Source organism: Lycium ferocissimum, chromosome 6 (assembly GCF_029784015.1).
Source record: "Lycium ferocissimum isolate CSIRO_LF1 chromosome 6, AGI_CSIRO_Lferr_CH_V1, whole genome shotgun sequence".
Classification (NCBI taxonomy): domain Eukaryota; kingdom Viridiplantae; phylum Streptophyta; class Magnoliopsida; order Solanales; family Solanaceae; genus Lycium; species Lycium ferocissimum.
In genome coordinates, this window is record NC_081347.1 from 16920103 (window position 1) to 16940729 (window position 20627).

Here is a 20627-nt window from a genome sequence, read left to right on the forward strand (position 1 = left end):
ATGATTTAAGTTAGTTAAGGTCATTTTCGCAAAATTAGATTTAATTGGTCAATTAGTTATAATCTGTTCATAATTGAAACATTCAATTAATGGACATGGCTTTAATTTTGGTTATTTTGTTAAGTACTGCATATTTAACCCCCTCCCTATATAATATATACACATATACAAGCCCAGTATGAATTAGACTGACCCGGTCCGCTTGCCCATTAAAGGGGGTAATACCCCTCCTTCGCTCATTCAGTAACCAAACAACCCTCTCTCTTCTCTCTTAAGATTTTTCAAAACCCTAGCACCGCCACCCCTCTCCATACCCTCTCTCCTACGTAGGCATGCCAAAAATGGTAAATATGAGGGCCCGCTTGCTTTCTCTTGCTGTGGCATGGCTGAGAATGGCAAGAGCATTAATTTCTCTGCCAATTCCCAACTATTTCCACCTATACCCAACCCCAAATACGGTATAGTCCTCTTTCTTTTCCTTTTTCTGCTCTGTAACGTTCTCCTTAATGGATTTTGTCTTATTTTTATTTGAATTCATGATTTTCATTGGTTCGTGAGGAACCAAGTAGATCGATCTTGTTTTTGTTCAAATTTGACTGTTTACAAGTTTTATTGGTTGAATCTCAAACCTTGAATGAGATGTGAGAGGCTAATAGTCACAAATTAGCATTTTTCCTGCATCGGTTCAAGCTAGGGTTTGAGGCTCTATATAAAGACCCCCCCCCCCAACTCACAATTTTCATACACTGAATTGTAATGACCCGTATAGTCGTTACAGGTTTTTTGATACTTTTGACCCTTTCCCGAGCTTGTTTAGCTCACATTTGACCCGAGGGGACCATTGACACACTCTGCGAGGTCTTTGGATACGAGTTGGATGGCTTTGTGGGAAATTTAAGCTTAAAGCAAAAAAGAGTTAACTTAAAATTGACTTTTAGGTAAACAGACCTTTTTCGAGAATTCGTCAATTTCGAGAGGTCCGTATGATCTTTTAGCATTTTTTCAGTTAGGTTTCCAATCTACTCGGGTGCATTTTGGGACTTTGGTTGGAAAATTATTTGGAGGTATCGGGGGTTGACTAGGTCAATGAGACCTCCGTTGGGAATTCCGAGGCCAGGAGTGTATTCGTAGTGGGTTTTATGTATGTCTATATCTATGGTATGTGAGCAAATGGCCTGGGGTGATAGTCGAGATTTCAGGTGGAATTGGCGAAACTTGGGAATTTCTGGTGTCTGGTGCCCGCTATGGCGGCACCAAGACCGCTGCAATGGTATCGCTCTAGCGGTGGTCCTGCTGCTGTAGCGGCCATGTGTAATTTAGGCAGGACCATAGAAGTGATCATGGGACCACTGAAGTAGCACCGCTGAAGCGATAATGTGAGCACGGAAGTGGGTGACGGGACGCGTTAGATTCATTAAATGAGTGTTAAAAGCCCTAAGTCTTTCATTCATTACCACTCCGACTTTAGAGATTTTTGGGAGCATTCAAGGTTACTCTTCATAGAGAATCATTGTGGTAAGTTCCTTCACCTTCCTTTCCATTCCTTGTTTCATTAATCACCTTAGGAATCCATTAAACATGCTAGTTTTCTTAAGAAATGACGGATTAATAGAGGGTTTTGTGAATTCTTCATTCTAGGCTATTAAATCTTGATTTATTGATTGGGTTAGCTTCATTAAGCATGGATTTGATGATTAGAATATATTATTGCATGATTCTTTCCTAATTATTGGCTAATTTATGGAATTGGAAGTTAGGGTTCATACCCACATTTGGGGGTTTTGCCTACAATCCGAATTTAAGTGATTTTTTAGTTCTTCTAGATTATAATTGATGGGAATTGATCACCTAGATCATTAATTCTCATGTTGATACCTATAGATTCCTTATGCCATCTTTCTAGTTCATAAACTCCATTCCATATGCTAGGATTCGGGTCTTGAATAAAAGTAAGGTTTCAATGATGTTCTTCTTGATTCTAATTTCATGATTTTGATATGATTAGACTTCCATTATCTCGATGCTCAAAGGAAGGGAAAGACTAAGGTTTGACTATTGGAGACTTTGCTGCTCGGCTCTCCAGGTAGATTATGGTTTACCTTATGGTGAGACTTCGATTAGCGAAGCGTATGTTTAGATGATATTGTCAGAGAATGTATGTAAACCTTCGGGTATGAAGTTGGGTTGGATATTTTCTTAGGTTGGGCTTTGTTGTATGATTTAAGGGCTAGCCACCCCATTGTGTTGTTGACTTATCTTGATCTATTTACTTATTCTCTCGTTGCCATGTCAAAACATTGGGTATTTATGACTAGTGATATATCATGACTATGATATTGTTGTATTTTACTTGATTGATATTGAGATGAGAATTATGATTCCATTGTGGCTTATTGTGTAGCCTTATTATTCATATTACTTGTGTGCTATGTGTGGTACTGTTGGGATTGAATTGGTTGTTGATATTACATTGCATCGTATTCATACTCATTTCCATGATACATTGATATTGCATGGTTATGGTAGTGATGATGATAAGTGAGAGAGTGTAGGCTTCGAGGTCCTTGCCAGAGAGCTTAAAAGAAAGATGAGAATCCGTGATCTGAGGTCATTTACCGGAGCAGAATGAGTGTATGTTGCTCGAGGTTTCTTGCTGGGAACGAATAAGTGTACGATGCCCCAGGTTTCCTGCTGGGATCAAGAGAATGCTCGTGATCTGAGGTCATTTTTTGGAGCGAGTGGTACATGGACTTCGCGGGACCCCCATGGGTTGTGCTGCCATGCATATGCATTGCATTCATCGTACATACATTATTGCATTGCATTGTACCTTTTGGTTTCCGGTGATATTGTCGTGATATGGTTGTGATGTACTGGATCGAATTGGTTGTACTAAGACTTAACACAGTTTGGTTCAGATGCTATAACTTCGGTGAACACTTGTGGTGATTTGATTGTGATGTACTGGTTCGGATTGGTTATACTGAGACTTGGCACAATTAGGTTTAGATGTTATAACATAGGTGATGACTTGTACAGTGGATATGTATTCGTGTTGACTTGTACCTTATCGGTTTACGTGTTTATCTTGCTTTGTTGTCTTTATATGCGTTAGCTAGTCTTAGTCGACCTATGTTACCTACCAGTACTTGTTGTTTGTACTGAGCTGTACTTGCTGCAATTTTTTAGGAAAGCAGAGTACCAGGTGGGATCCGCTTTTACTCCTCATGGTTGATATTTGAGGATTGCTGATTCGAGTCTCTCCAAGGTGAGCATGCGGATGTTTGCTGCCCGAAGACTCTTCCTATTATTATGTCTTGCTTTCCATTCTGAGACATCATTTTGAGACTATTTATGTATTATTCTTCAGACTTGTAGTATTTATGTCACTACCCATTTTGGCATAAGTCGTGCGGGCATTTACCTCTCCCACCTCGGTAAGCGAACCCTTAACACAATGATAATTAAGACATAATTAATTAAATCAAGCAACGGAATAGAATAAATATGTAAGTCTCACGATATATGTATATATAGTGGAATAGTGCGGAATAATAATAATAATAATACCCACAGGGTCTAGTCTGAGTAATACAAGAGCATCTAAAAGGGAAATAATACAAGTCTGGAATAATAATACATAAAGTGTCTATGTCTCTGAATAGAATAGGACATAAAGATAGAGAAGTCTTCAAGGTAGCGAGCGGCCATGCTCACCCTGGAAACTCGAAGATAATGCTGAAGCGACTATCAGCCACGTGTAACGGAAGCGGATCCAACCAGATACTCTGCATTCATAAAGGAATGCAGCAAGTGCAGATCAGTACAAAACAATAGTACTGGTAGGCATCATCGGCCGACTAAGCATACCTAACATAATTCAGATAATAAAGCAGCTAGGCAGATAAACCAATAAGTATAAATTAAATGTAATCGAATCCAAGTATACATCATCGCCTAAGTAAAGCATCTAATCCCAAATGTGCCAAGTCTGAATGTATCAAGTCTGAACCCAACATCACAAGTACAACACCAAAACATCTTAAAATTAAGCCATAATGCAATGCAATGCAATAGTATATGAATGCAATGCAATACCATGCAAATGTTGTGTACACATGTACTCCAGACGAAAATATCGACATCTCGGTAGCACAAGCCAGTGTGACTCGCGAAGTCTAAGCGTCACCCATCCCAGATCTTTACCCAACAGACAGACGGGACCTCGGATCTTTGCCCACGAGGGGTTCTCACTAGCACCACTCTGGGGGACCCGCGGAGTCCATGCACTCACTCAATCTACGATTTCGTAACTAACATTGGATATCAGCCATCTCATGTCACTCAAGTAAAACCGAGCCCAACTCATCAAATATCATCAGTATCTCCACAATGTATCATAAAAAATGAAAGTGTGTTCAATGCATGTATCATCATCAATAACCATGCTCAGTATCACAAGTACCAACAATGGGTACGCTAGTAATATATCCAAGTCACAAGTACCAACAGTGGGTACGCCAACAATATATCCGAATCACAAGTACCAACAGTGGGGAGGCCAACAACATCGTAATCAAGATGATAAAATAAAACCCAATATCTATCAACAACTCATGGCATCAAGCCAACACAATAAAATAATCAAATCACAACACAACGGGGTGGCTAGCCCCAAACACACAACAGGGCCCAACCTAAGGCAATATCCAACCCAACTTCATACCCGAAGTTTCACATGCTGTCTCCAACAATATAATCTAAATATATGCTTCACTATACGAAATCTCACCAAGGGTAAGCCATAACCTACCTGGATGGCTAAACCGCAAACACCAACAACTCACTTCTTTGCCTTGCCTTTTCGCTGAGCCTCAGAACCAAAGTAGTCTAGGCATATTTGAAATCTAGATTAGAAATCATGAATAATGATACTAGGTCAATCTAACCCTACAAATTGGGAAAACGGGGCCCACAAGGGCAAAACGGGAAATTCGGGGGGTAAATTATCCAATTAAGATCTAGGTGATCAAAACCCATCAACTAATTGTTGATTTAACTCACAAAATCCATTAATTTTGAAATTGAAGCAAAACCCCCCAAATTTGGGTATAAACCCTAACTCTTTAATTCAAGAATTCAACACTAATAATGGGCTATAAATGATTAACAACCTTAGATTCATCAAAATCTAGCATAAACCCCCTCAATTTCATCATTAATAAGCCGAGATAGAACAATAATAAAAACTCACCTTTAATCTTCCATAACTAAGGAATGGATAAGGGAAGGGGAATCCTAAGATGATTAGGATTAATGGAATAGTAAAAGGATTAGGGGAACTTACCATCAAGAACCTCCTCTAAGAATCCTCTAGAAATGCTCCCAATATGAACCACCTTTGGAATAACAATGACTGAAAACACTTGGGATTTTATATCATTTAAATATTCCAGTCACTGCCCGATCACGGCCTCCGTGGTCACTCAGACCGCTTCAGCGGTCAAGCCCAGTTGGCTTGGACCACTCCAGCGGCAGGGTGACCGCGCCAGTGGTACCGCTACCACGGTGCTGGTGCCGCCAGAGCGGTCACTAGACACCAGAATTCCACCCAAATTTCACAATTCAATTTGATTTTCTGACTAATTTTCAAGCCCATATGCTCATACACCACACACATAGACACACATAAAAACACGCCACGAACGCGCCCGTGGCCTTGGAATTCCTAACGGATGTCTCAGCGGTCGAGTCAACCCCCGATATCTTAATTCCAATTTCCCAACCTAAGTCCCAAAATGCATCCGAGTGCATTGGGAACCGAACCAAATATGTACACAAGTTTCAATGACCATCTGGATCTCTCGAAATCGACGGATTTTTGAAAAAGGTCCGTTTACCCAAAAATCAACTTTGAGTTAACTATTTTTCGTTTTAAGCTCGATTTTCACAAAAAGTCACCCGAATCAAATCTAAACACCTCGGGAAGCATGCCAACCATTCCCTCAGGTCAAAAGTGAGCTAACTAAGCTCTAAAAAGGGTCAAAAAGGTCAGAGATGCAATAAAGACAAAACAGGTCGTTACAATTTAGTTAGATGCTCTTGTATGACAAGATCAGATACTGGGGTAGATTTCATTTACTTCAGTACTTATTGATATTATATTTGTGAGATTTATGTTATTTTCTTTCTTCCGCTATTTTCTATAAATTGTGAATGTTGAGTTAAGGGTTCGCTTACCGAGATAGAAAAGCTGCCGGATCAAGCTCAACCGGGTTCAGAAGAAAGAACAAGGAAGACGTGGCAAGCATCTCCCATACTCCCAGCCCTAGATCCAAAAGAAGGGAGCATTCCATTCCCCGATGGAAGTTTATGCTTCACCACATCCAAACACCTACATACCCGCCCCATACAATATGGTGTCTGTATATTACACGCAACTGACGTTCCAAACACCACCCCCAAATTATCAAGCTCCATAAAGTACCTTCAAATGCCACCTCCAAATTACCAAGCTCCACAGAATACCTTCCAAACCCCACCACCAAATTAACAAACTCCCACACCCGTTTATCGACATCCACAAAATAATCTACCCACTAATTACCAAAACCAACCACCACCAAATGCCTACAACGCGCCACATCAGAACTTTGAGAAAAAGCACACGCCCGTTTATTCACTCCATTAATGGAAACACAACTGATCTATTCAAGAGGTTGAGCGCCTCCGGAATGATTCAAATGCTTCCTTCGAAGAACGTTGATCTAAAGAACCGAGTCTACCGAGCTCATCAAACATGTGCCTACCATTCCAATGGTGTAGGACACAGTACTAAGGATTGTATTAATCTAAAGTACAACATACAAGAATGGAGATCGTGCTACAAACGGCTCCGCCTAATGTTAACTCCAATCCTCTGCCTAACCATGGCAGTAACGTGATTCATATGATTAAAAGAGAAGAGGACTGGGTCACAGGCAGGCACGTAATTCGAGATTCCGTGGAAGACCTCTACCTCACAATGGCGACACTTTCTCTACAACACCGTCCACAATTTAAGGTATTAATTCCTACGCCGGTTGTTGCGTACATGGCTCAAGTAACAACAGCACCTCCCCGAAAAGAGTTTGTGGTACAAGTAGTTGTTGCTCATGGTATTAAAATGTTGGGAAAATGTTATACTCCCAAAGATCTAGCCCAAGGGGCACCTCAAAAAGAGGGAAATCAAAATAGAGCAATCACTGAAGGCGAAGTCGAAGACTTCTGGCATAGAATGTAGCCAAAAGAATACTCCATTATGGAGAACTTGAAGAAAACACTGGCCCAAATCATGGTATTGGCACTCTTAGTAAGTTCACCCCAATACCGCTTGGCCTTAATGAAGGTGTAAGCCCACATCCCGACTGGGACAAGTAGCGAAAATCTAGCAAAAATGGTTGTCCATGTTATGGATGAACATCAGATTGCCTTCACAGAAAAGGAATTTCCCAAAGAAAGCACTGCCCACAACAAGGCATTGCACATCACTGTCATGTCTCGCAACAAAATAGTCACACGGGTTCTGATCAATAATGGGCTGGACAAAATATTTATCTGGAGTCTACTTTGGTACATTTGGGATATGACCTCGGAAAGGTTCGCCAGAGCCACACCAATATATGAGAATTTGACAGAGGCTGATACGATGCCACTAGAGAAGTTGACTTTAATATCCAAATAGGCCAGGCAATGTTCGTTACTGAGTTCCAAGTTATGGAAATTCCCGCCATTTACAATTTGCTCTTGGGAAGGCCGTGGATCCACATGGCAGGAGCTGTGACATCTTCGCTTCATCAGTCTGCAATTTGTCTGGAAAGGCCATGAGCTAGTGATCCATGGGGAAAGAAGCATGCATAATTACCCAGATAATTCTGTGCCTGTTATAGAGGCAGCACCCAAAGGAACGGACTTCCATGTGACAGAGCTAGTAGGAGTTACCCACAAGACAGACTCCCCAAAGGTTCCCATGCTTGCGGTTTATAAAATGATTGCTTCAACCATGCTCCCGAATGGGCTCGAACCCAAAAAGGTCTGGGAAAGAATTTGCACGGCATCACTGAGCCGATTCCCATTCCTCAAGAAAATTTTCATTTTGGACTCAGTTATGTCCTAACTAAAGATGAAATACCAACCAAGAAGAGACAGTATGTTGTAGATCTCCGCAAGCATATTCAGGATCTATACCAGTCACTTCCAATTAGAATACCTATGCCAGGTGATGCAAACATAGAAGAGGGGATAGGGATGCTATTTCGAGAGGAAGATTGCTTAGTGATTCTGGAGGAATGCCCAGATGCCCCCACTATTTGAGATATTGATCCGGGCAAGCAGCTGTCCAATTGGACCTCTACCCCACTCTTGGCTCTTCAGTAGAGAAATGATGAATTTATTTTTGAAACTGGAGAGAATCAGTCGAGGCTCGATTACTCATCTTTTTATCACTTTATGTACCTCGTAATGTTTTCAAAATTGAAAATGGTTGATGTTGATCCAGGCCAGGACCACAGTTTATACTTTTAATTAATGAAAGCCTCGGTTTCATCAAAAATAATTTTATTATTCACTTTGCATGCATGTTTTATACTAACCTTGCTTTGCCTTGAATTTTCAGTAATAAAAACAATAAAGCAACCCTAAGTGTCATGACATGTTGCGAAATGAATGAGTCGGGCAGTATAGAGAAAGTGGAGTACATGAAATACAACGAAGAAATAATGCTACCCAAGGGTCTCGTGGAAGAGGTAGAGCAGTTAGAGAATGAGCAGAAATCAAACATGGACAAAACAGAAGCAATCAATCTAGGTAACGAAGAGAACGCCAAGGAATCTAGGATAAGTGCGCAGCTAGAAGCGCCTCAAAAGGAGGAATTAAGAAGCTTACTGAAGGAATATGTGGATATTTTCGCACGGTCATATGCTGACATGCAGGTATTAAGCACCAGTGTAGTGTCCCACCGGTTGCCCATTAATGGGGGTTTCGCTCCCGTGAAATAGAAAAATTGGCAATTAAAACCAGACCTCAGTATCAGCATCAAGGATGAGGTAGAAAAACAAATCAAATCAAAGGTAGTAGAAATAACCTCGGACCCTGCATGGTTGGCCAACATAGTCAAAAAGGACGGAAGATAAGTATGTGTGTGGACTGCCGGGATCTCAACAAAGCCAGTCCGAAGGATAATTTTCCACACCCAAATATCCACATACTCATATATAACTGTACCAAGCACGAGCTGCAATCGTTTGTGGATTATTTCACCGGCTATCACCAAATCCTAATGGACAAAGAAGATGCAAAAAAGACAACTTTCATCACTCCTTGGGGAGTGTATCACTACCGAATAATGCCATTTGGCCTCAAGAATACCAGCGCAAGCTACATGAGATCCATGACTACTATCTTCCACGACATGATTCATAGAGATTGAGGAGCACGTGGATGATGTCATCATCAAGTCAAGGGAAAGTTCGAAGCATACCACACATCTAAGGAAATTCTTTGACAGGCTCTGAAAGTTCAACCTAAAACTAAACCCAGCTAAATGTGCATTTGGAGTACCGGCCAAAAAATTGCTAGGATTCATAGTCAGCCGAAAGGGCATAGAGCTAGATCCAACCAAGATTAAAGCAATCTAAGAGCTACCTCCTACCAAAACAAAAAGGAAGTCATAAGTTTCCCGGGGAGACTAAATTACATTGGACGATTCATATCTCAATACACCATTATTGTGGAGCCCATACTTAAACTCCTGAAGAAATATGCACCCACAAAATGGACAGAAGAATGCCAAGAGGCATTTGATACCATCAAAGGATGCCTGTCAAATCCGCCGATTTTGGTACCTCCTAGCCCCGGGAGCCCACTTTTGCTATACCTGTCTATTTCTAAAAATACACTTGTGTGTTAGGACAACACGATGAAGCGGGAAAAAAGGAGCATGCTATCTACTACTTGAGCATGAAATTCACTGCCAGCGAGGCGAGATACACACTGTTAGAGAAAACCTGTTGCGCCTTGACTTAGGCGGCCTAGAAGTTGAGGCATTGCTTATGTTCATATACCACTCACCTCATTTCTAAGATGGGTCCTTTGAGGCATATCTTCTGTCAGCCTATGCCCATCGGCAAATTGGTCAAATGGCAAATACTGTTAAGTGAATTCAACATTGTGTGCATAACATAAAAGGTCGTTAAAGGAAAAGCCTTGGCCAAGCTGCTAGCTGAAAGTCCAGTGGACGAAGACCTCATGTCACGCCTCGAATAATGGCCTGGGTGCAACATAGCACTCGATGCCTTACTGCATGTGACCGAGCGAACCACATGGCTTGCAGAATCATCATGAGGCATAACATGAGTGGAATATGACATAAAACATGATGAGCCTTAATAAACATGAGATTTCAAAATATCAAATAAAAATACTGCTCTAAAACATGAATGCAGATTGTCATAAATGCTGAGCCAAAGATGGCTAAATGACTCTAATTATCTGACATACCATGACTGACTGACTAGTCTTCGAACCTCTAATATGAGTCTAAACTGCTAAACATAATTGTTGGGACAAGGCCGCCCAGCATACCTTAAATGCATAACTAACATAAAGTAAATAATACTAAACCCCAAAGAAGATGGAGCTCGTTAACAAGCTGATATGTGTAAAGCCCTATAGAGCAGATGTGTCATCTTGTAAATCCCTATCCGCATCGTGAAATGTAGTCCCCCGGGCAATAGAAAGGGGACGCCAAAGACACTAAATGTACTGGTAAGTAAAGCAACTGAATGAAATAAATATGAAACATGAAATAACATGATAAGAGCTAAAACTGAAACTGAAACCTAGTCATGAACATGAATATCAGACATGAACATAAATACATATGTGTGTGTGTGTGTATGTATGTATGTATGTGTATATATATATATATATATATATATATATATATATATATATATATATATATATATATATAAACATGAGTAAAAATATATGTGGGAGAGCATTAGTATAACCGACATGTAACCACCATGTTAACACGTGGCATCTAATCTCTCGCCCGATTAGCTAAGCCGCCCTTACCTTGCCGGGTACAAAACATGAACATGACATAAATGGATCCAAATCCATCAATGGGGAAAATATCAAATTATCTTCCTAAATATGGGCGGAGCGATCCTTATCCTATGCTGTCAAACGTAGTTTCAGGTATAAAACCTTCTCGGTAATCTGTGCAACTCCCAAAACATGAACATGGATAAAGTTGGCTAAGAAGCCATGAGTCATAAAGAATGACTTGTATTTTAGCATGAATATAGTTACATAATATACTTGCATGAAAACGTGTAGACGTGTAGGATATTTCATGAGAATAAGCATAACATTTATTATTAGCATGTAAGAACCCATGGAATGCAAAGTATGGGTTTTCATAGATTACGGAAAGATTCTTAATAACCAAAGTGAGATAAAAAGAATACAATAATGAACTGTTTATAGAAACATGGTATATTATAGTACATGGACTAATGGTTATCATGAACATGGCTAAAACCCTAGTTTGATATAATCTCATACTTTTATGGAAGAATGTGGCGTGGGGAAGAACAAAGATGTTCCCACACGAATGTTAGAATTACTTAGGAATCATTATAGCGATCTTAACTTGCCGTGGGAGGATGAGGAGAGGAGGAAAACAGCTGCTTCGGGCTTTAGAACGAAGTTGGAATGTCTAATAAATAAAATTTCGAGTGAAGTGTTAAATTTATAGCATGGGGCATTTTGGACCCCTAAGCTCGCCGAGCGCGGTCTATGGCTTGCTCCTGCCTGGCTATAGGGCGGCTGCCGAGCTCCCTAGTCATTTTACACTTAGATAATTTTCTTATATTTTTCCCACTTTTGGACCCCTACCTCGCTGAGCGCAGCCCAAGGCGGGCCCTTGCCTCGCTCACTTTGGGGCGAGCTCCCCTGTCACTTTTACACTCAATCGACAGCATCCAAGAAATGGGCATAACTCGTAGCACAGAGCTCCGTTAGGGCTCTACAATATACCGTTGGAACACTATTTCAAAAGGCTACAATTTCATGTTTTAAGTTTTCTCAAATTATCAACAGATTTTCCTATAATTGGGCTTGAAGGCAGACGTATCGAAAACTTACTCGATTTTCCTGAATCTTAAGCACCTCTCTATTAGACATTTTGAGACGATCATGCCTCATTGTTTCCAACTCCAATTGGCCTGTTCCTTATATGCCTGAACAGGTATTTCTACGTACTACAACTTTCATTAAGGAACCTTTTCCAAACTCTCAATGAATTAATGGGTTATGGGTGCCCTAAGTAGGCTTGTCAACCACTTTGGTAAAACGTACAAACTTTTAAATTTTTCGCTAAAACTCTAACGATACGAGTCTAACCTTAGTTCTAAGATACGGGGTGTAATATTATCTCCCCCTTGGGATCATTCGTTCTCGAATGATGGTTTATGGTTAAGAACATGGCCAGACATGGCTTGAATACATGAACGTGAAGGAAACATGACATGAGACATAGGGACTGAGCTGACATGACATGATTACATAGAAACATGAACACTGAAGTATGAGACTTGACTGTTAAATACATGAACGTGAACGTGAAACATGGGACATGACATAGATATGGAAGTTAGTTACCTTGACCATTCTCTGCCCGCTCCTCAAAGAAGTACAAATACTTAGATTTCAAATCTTCTTCGGCTTCCCATGTAGCCCCTCAACTTTGTGACTTCCCCATAAAACTTTAACTGAGGTACCTTCCTTAGTTCTCAACTTGCAAACCTAACGATCAAGAATGGCGGGGATCTCCTCGGAGGTCAAACCATCCTTAACCGTAATAGTATCAATAGGAACAACCAATGACGGGTTTCCCACACACTTTCTCAACATGGATACATGAAACACTAGGTGTATAACCGTCAAATCTTGTGGCAACTCAAGTTCATAAGCTACTTGACCAACCCTCCATACGATTCTATAAGGGCCAATATATTTGGGACTAAGCTTCCCTTTCTTATCAAAATCTCCTCACACCTTTCCTAGGTGAAATCTTTAAAAACACCCAATCATCAACTTGAAACTCTAAGTCCCTTGTCCTCTCAATGGTATAGGACTTCTGGAGACTCTGAGCCATTCTCAAATGCCCTTGGATCAACTTGAGTTTTTCCATAGCCTGATAGACAAAATCTGGCCCTAATAACTCAACCCCCTACCAGCTAACCAGAGCACAACACAAACTGCAAAGGGCATCATAACACGCATGACAAGGCATAACAAGGTATTGGAACATGAACGTGGCTAACATGAATACATGACTGACATGAATACGTGAATGATAATTTTCATGAATCCCGATCTGACATGAACACATCGGTACTGAAGAGAAAGAATACATGGATACTATACACGAGATTTGAGAAGAATTCATAGGCACGAATGACATTAGTACTGGAACACTAGCATAGGTATAACATGATTGCATGGACGTGAGGAGCATGACATGGAACATGAATACATGAATACTGACCGACGTGGATACATGAGTACTAAACTGACATGAGATCTGAATGTGTGAAAACATGGATATCATAACATGAAACCTCAATGTTGAAAAACATAAATGTTATGTTACAGCAGGAGATCTGCATGCTCAGCAGAGATGGGATCCAAACACTTAGAGGTTTGATCATAGATGTTCATATATCAGTACGATAGCCATATTAGGTAGGAGTACTACTTGGGCTTTGAACGTAAGCGCAACTCGGTGCGAATAAGACAGACTTGAGTAATATAACATAAATATGATCCTAACATATAGCGTAAGCTCTATCATGGGGATGACATGAATGCGTTGAATCTGTGTAGGATACTTTTGAGATGAGTACCATAGAGTACCTGAAAGGATCACTTTGAAATTGGAACGTACCTTACTTCGAACCTTACCTTGTTCTCTCTGAAACATAGATATTAATACCTTGGATCATCTTGACTATTAGTGTGGGAGGATTATGAATGATTGAGGAAAAATGAATTATAGGTATAAATCATATGGGACACTTTGTTTTAAAAGCATAGACATGACATGGGTACAAAAAAGAACACGATGGATATGTGACACAAGGATACAGTTTTTTTTTTTTTTAAATTTTTTTAGACATGAGCACAACCTGATATGCAAAACATCTAAGAACACTTCTTTTGCATAGACCACTATCGTGAAGGAGTCTTCATTCTTGAATCATATTCATGGAGTGTAAAATGCTAACATAGGCACGATATAGTACATAAGTTATGAGTAGAATACTTCTGGGCATAAGCACCACCTAGTACATGAATTACTGTAGATTGGGAACGTATATTACCTCAAACTTTTCTTTCTCGACGCTTATTAATATAAGGAACACATGATATACCTTGATATCTTGTTGTACCATCTCCCCCCTAGTTCAAAAGCTGACATTTTAAGCCTGAGGATTCCTTAAGTTTAGCAATTAGTCGCTATTTGATCATTATATATCACTACCAGAAAATGGGCCTATGGCAACACAAACAAAAGCGTTGCAATAGACATGAAAACCATTGCCATAGATCTATCAGGACAGATTACCATCCGTGACATCTGATCGCGTGCCACTAGCTCTATAGCAACGGTTCTTGCAACGGTTAACATAACCAATGCTATAGTTTCCACTATAGCAACAGTTATTTGGTGTATCTACAGCAACATTTTTTTGGTTAATTGGAACAGTTAAAAACCGTCCCCATAGACTTTTATGCAATGGCTACTAAGGGTATTGCAATGCTTAATTAAGATTAATAAATAAATATCTACTGGAACAATTTTCGAACATATAGGAACGGTTCACATGAGCTATTGCAACCGTTGCTATGTTTAATTTGGGACTTGTTTCAACGGGTTTGGTAGACTATTGCAACGATAAAATTAAAATAACAACCCTGGTTGTAAATCAATTATAATAGACAATGCAATTTATATAATCCAAAAATGGAACTTTTCATAATCCAAATGGCCTACAAGCTAGTAATATCCATAAAAGCAACATGTTAAAACCCAAATGCATAAGTAAGTTTTACATGCATTTCAAGAGTTTGCATAAGTGTTAAATTATTTGATAGCAAAAGAACATTCAAAAAACATCTAGCAAAAGATCATTCCTAAAACATCTAAAGTTTCGACAACTCAAAAGTCTTTACTCTGATCACCTTCCATTTCTTCATTTTCAACACCTACAAAAGAGAATAAATAATGTCATTACCCTTCAAGCGCGCACACTCAATACACAGATAATAACTTATTAAAAATCTAATTTTCATTTTGAGAAACATTCATTTCTGTACACATCAACTTTCAACAAATAGAAAGCATGTAAAAGAAGAATCCCCGGAAAACATGACACAATTTCTCTTCTGAGAAAGTAGACACAGGATGAATCTCTCATGATATTTAAATAGGTGAGCATCACTTTGCATCTTTTCAAAATCCACCCCAAAACGAATATATAATTAGAGAAAAGAAAAATCAACCAGCAACACTAACAACAACAAGAACACCAAAAAATTGCCTCCAGCATTCCAAGACTTAAGTTTGAGACAGAAGACCAACTCAGCTCAACTTTTGCCCCAATGCAGCAGGTCACGAGAAGAGATACGATCGAAAATGAAAAACATAGTATACTCTAAAATAAAACTATGTGTCTAAGTTACTCCTTTCTCCAATACCGTAAAGAACAAATTAAGGAACTATAATTGTTTATAAGGTGACAAATTATCATCGTTAGCTCCATAAACCAACAAAGTAGCTCAGGTGAAAAGTTAACAAAGATGTATCTCAAGTTTTACATCAATGAAAAGGGTGACAAAGTTTACACCACTAAGAAAGAGTCACCACTGCGTTTGGCCACACAATCTGCTCATCGGCCCTCTTTTCACATGCTGGAATTGTGGGAATGTTATGGGCAATGTGAAGAATCATGCTACTATATGGTGTTACAGAGTGGGAGATTTTTGGGCAATGTTAAGAATGTGTATGAGTGGCAAACTAACCAAAGGAAAAATCAGAAACAAAATAATGGTACCGGGTAGCAATAGCTGGCTTTACCACAAGGACAACGAACTGATAAGAATAATGGGAAGGAGTTAGTTTCAGTCGATCCTAAGAGTAGTCAAACTATTAACAAGTTTGTTGCTCTGGAGGAAGATATAGAAAATAATAATAATAGTGAAGAGGAGGATCAGGAGGTTGGTAATGGGGATTCATCTCTTCTGATTATTACTAGACCAGTTGTTGAAATTCCTATTATTCCAGTTACTGCAGCAAACGTTGGCATTGAAGGAAAACAACTAATGACTATAGCAGTGGTAGAGGATAATGTTTCTTTGAATAATTATTGTTCAGAGATACCAGTTTGTACTAAAGTTATTTTTATACTAGTGGGGGAAGTTACTCTAAATCAGTCTTGCCTAGATGCTCCTTCAACTACTTATGCTAATGATAACATTAGTGGTGATAGAAAACTGTGGAGTGATCAGGTTGAAGAGGATGTGGAAGAAGAAGAGATTGCAACAGGGCATAATGGTGAGCAAGACCAATCATCGGATTCATTAACATCTTCACAAGAAGTTAATGACATGTTTGAAGAAGTTCCTAATGGAGACATTCAAAAGCAGGTGCAATTTGCTGGTGAGACTAGCACTAAAGTGCAAGTCTTGGATACAGTTGTGTAAGAATCAAGGGGCAACATGCAGGAAATCATGGTAAACAAGGTGGCTGTAGGTGAAATTCAGCTGCTGAAGATGTTAACTTGTATGCAGCTTCTAAAGCTGCTAACTTGATCCAAACTGCACATGATGCAATACAAACAAATAAGAGAGAAAGGAATTTGGAGGATGGTGCTAAAGTGCTGCATAATGCTATGGTGCAGACTGAGGATCAAATGAGTCCAAGTGCTGCTGTTCGCAAGCAGGTACAGAGTTCACAAAAGAAGCTGCAATCAGTTGTGGAGAATAAGATCAGTACTAAACATATTGCTGGTGAAATTGGTACTATAGTGCAAGTCTTGGGTATTGATGTTCACATAGAGCAGCAAGTCCATGCTACTATGAGTGCTGCAGTTACTCCATCTCATTTGAGGGGTGCTGAGGTAAAAACACTGCAAGAAGCAAACAAGGCACTGGACAATAATGTGACTCCAAGGGGTAATACTCATAAGCAGCAACAGTCTATAGCTAAAAAATCCGCAACTCACAAACAGCAGCGCAGTGCACTAGCAGATACTAGAATAGTTCAAAGTGGGGAAAAAGCACTTAAAAGTTATGAACATTTGACCCTAAGTGCTAGTGTACACAGGCCTAGCAAACTGATCCTAAGTCTATTGGAAATAAGTAGAATCAACTGGTAAATGCTCAGGTTTTATAGCATTCTTCATCTAATGTAAAAAAACAAGTTGCAGTAAAAAATTCTCAAGGACATTTGCAAGTAGCAATAGCAGGAGAGGAAAGAAGCAGAATTGATATCGATGAGGAGTCAATTGCACAGAAATAGAATTGATATATCACCTAGATATGTGCAAAGTGGAAAATTCAGAAATAAAAGTTATACAAGGAAGGGGAGTTGGGATGGAAAGGTGACTGAAGAAGCAAATAGTTGCAGTTCTCAAAGCAGCTCATTGAAAACAACTAATGAATTTTGACAAATCAGTTCCATATGTAATTTTCTGCTCACAACCAATAACAAGAGAATTTTTTTCCAGCTCACTATTCTTTCCAACCAATCCAGATAGATCAACGACGACGATGGGGATGGGGATATCGACGACGATGTTTCACATCGTATTGGTGCAGGGTGGATGAAATGGAGACTCACCTCCTCCGCAGTGTCAGTGATAAGAAAGTGCCTCCAAAACTTAAAGGCAAGTTGTACAAAGTGGTGGTTAGACCGACTTTATTGTACGGAGCGGAGTGTTGGCCAGTCAAGAAATGTCACATTCAGAAGATGAAAGTCGTGGAAATGCGAATGCTGCGATGGATGTGTGGACACACTAGGAGGGATAGAATTAGGAATGAAGATATCCGAGACAAGGTGGGAGTGGCATCAGTGGAGGACAAGATGCGGGAAGCGAGGCTGAGATGGTTTGGGCATGTGAAGAGGAGAGACAGAGATGCTCCAGTGCCGAGGTGTGAGAGATTGGCTATGGATGGTTTTAGGAGAGGTAAAGGGAGGCCGAAGAAGTATTGGGAAGAGGTGATTAGACAGGATATGGCACAGTTTCAGCTCACCGAGGACATGACCTTAGATAGGAGGTTGTGGAGGACTCAGATTAGGATAGAAGGCTAGGTGGCTTACCCTTTCACCATAGTAGTTGCGGAGCAAATTTATTTATTGCCTTTTGGTTTATGCATTTGATTGCTGCTTATATTTGTTGGCCGTTGTACTTTGATTATTTTATTTATCTATAGTAGTTAATGCTCCTTTCTTCCCGGACTGTTCTACCATGACTTTCTCGCTTTTGGTACTCGTGTTATCATATTGTTTTCGATATGCTTGGCCCTATCTGACCTTTTTTCTTGTCTTCCTCTCTTCTCCTCTCTTGAGCCGAGGGTCTTTCGAAAACAGCCGCCACGGGGTTAGGTCTGCGTACACTCTACCCTCCCCAGACCCCACATGGTGGGACTATACTGGGCTTCTTGTTGTTGTTGTAATCCAGATAGATCAAGAACTAGCAAGCAAACACCAGCATTACATATTTTGTTCATTCCTTACAAACAACCAGCCGCATAAGATTTCATCAACGCTTAGGCAAGAAAAAAATCAACAGAGAGATTAAGAAATATTATCAACAGGTCACTTGTACGAGTCAAGATTACTCAATTGCTTGAGATAGAGAACAATAAGAAAATAAATATCTTGAACAGAGAGAACAGTGGAGAGAAGAAGAATTACTGACCTTAGTTGTTACTACTAGCAGCTTCTCCCCGCGAACGAATACTGAATCTTAGCATGCTAGGATCAAGTACTAAGTCTGGGTTTAGAAGCTGAAGTTGTACAATGACGTTCATTGTAATACCTTGTTCCATCACCTCCGTTTGTGCATCGAATTTTTCCTACATTTTTTGCATCCTCGCTTCTATCTCCTCCATTTTTTGCTTCATCAGTACCATTTAAAGAGGGTCCAGAATCTCCCACTTTCCCTTTCAAGACAATTTTGGTAATCCCACGCCTATACAATCTTACATGGCCTAGATGATCTGGTCCTATAACTGAGGCAAATGCATCAACTGATTGACTTTCATCTTCGCTTTCTTGAGTTTATATTCTTTCCATTTTAGCCTACAAATCAGATTCAAGAGTAGAGAGTTTAAGTATATCAAACTGATCCAACATTTAAGAACAAACAAATGATCTCGATAAACTTTATATTAGAAAGTTTCGTAATATTTTCCTAATCGTATCTTCATATGAGTCCTTGTATACTCGACCCCAGTTTCCTCTTTCTTGTAGCCACAAAGATGGCCTTATTCGTCACAGCATCAGGACCTTCATTCTTTTTTTCCTAGTTAAATGAAAGTTGGCATAAAAATCTTCCTAAGTTAAGTCTGCAGATTCATAGTAAATGAACAATAAGAGAAAACACCAAACCTCGCGAATTATAGCAAAGCTTTTTTTGCCAATAGTATGCGGATACCTCAACTTTTTACGATTCTCTGTATTAGTTTTGGACATTTTCTGCAATAAATTAGTTAGTGAGACAATAGGAACCAAAAATATAAGAGATGAAGAGCATAAATCAGATGTAAATAAGGCACTAGTTTCAAGAAAAGAAAGTTACGTTGTCCATAATTTATATATTACCTGAGATTTTTCGGAGTTCCAGTATTCAAGGAGATCCTTAAAATGAGATTGTGGAACATATCCGGGCCTTTTTTCCATTCGAAGTTCGTCATTGGCATAGGGTACCTAGTGTTTTTTCTTCAACCAATTCTTATACTTTCTCCAAGCAGATTGAATTGCTTTTAAAGCCCATACTTGTGCAGTATCAGGAATGTTATATTTTCCTACAATTTGGTGCTATTAGGTTAATGCAAAAGATATTGAAAAATATCAACAAAAAATTGAAACATTGAGAACTTCAAACCTTGGTATATTTCCACATACTTTATGTGTTTTCAGTTTCCTCCAATTTGATACGTTAACAGGACAAAAGGTCGAATTCCTTGCCAATGTGCCAAGGAAGCTACCTAACTATGCTACGATCGCTTGAGTAGGACCAACGAGTTGGTTGTGCTTATTTATCACGATCAATTTACGCTCACTCCATCTATGTACACTTTGCATTTGTGTTCTACCTCTTTTCTTTTTTTTGTGGAAAGACCTACAATAATCACAACACAGAGATTACCATATTACTAATGTTAGTAGAATCTATGACAATCTATATATTCTTACCTTGGTCCTCATATTCTTCGTTTGCTTCTTGGGGTGTAGAATCTTGTGACGTTTGCTGCACTTGCTCCTGTACTGCTTATGTTGTAGAAGG

The 20627-nt window shown here is 39.5% G+C and overlaps 1 long non-coding RNA gene across 1 annotated transcript; it reads right to left on the minus strand.

The window, feature by feature from the left end:
- Window positions 1–15292: 15292 nt before the first annotated feature.
- Window positions 15293–20124, minus strand: LOC132060701 (uncharacterized). The gene is made up of 4 exons (XR_009415984.1): window positions 19943–20124; window positions 19730–19816; window positions 19038–19643; window positions 15293–15321 (listed from the first exon to the last, which is right to left on the minus strand). It is a non-coding gene; the product is annotated as an uncharacterized LOC132060701 (long non-coding RNA).
- Window positions 20125–20627: the final 503 nt, after the last annotated feature.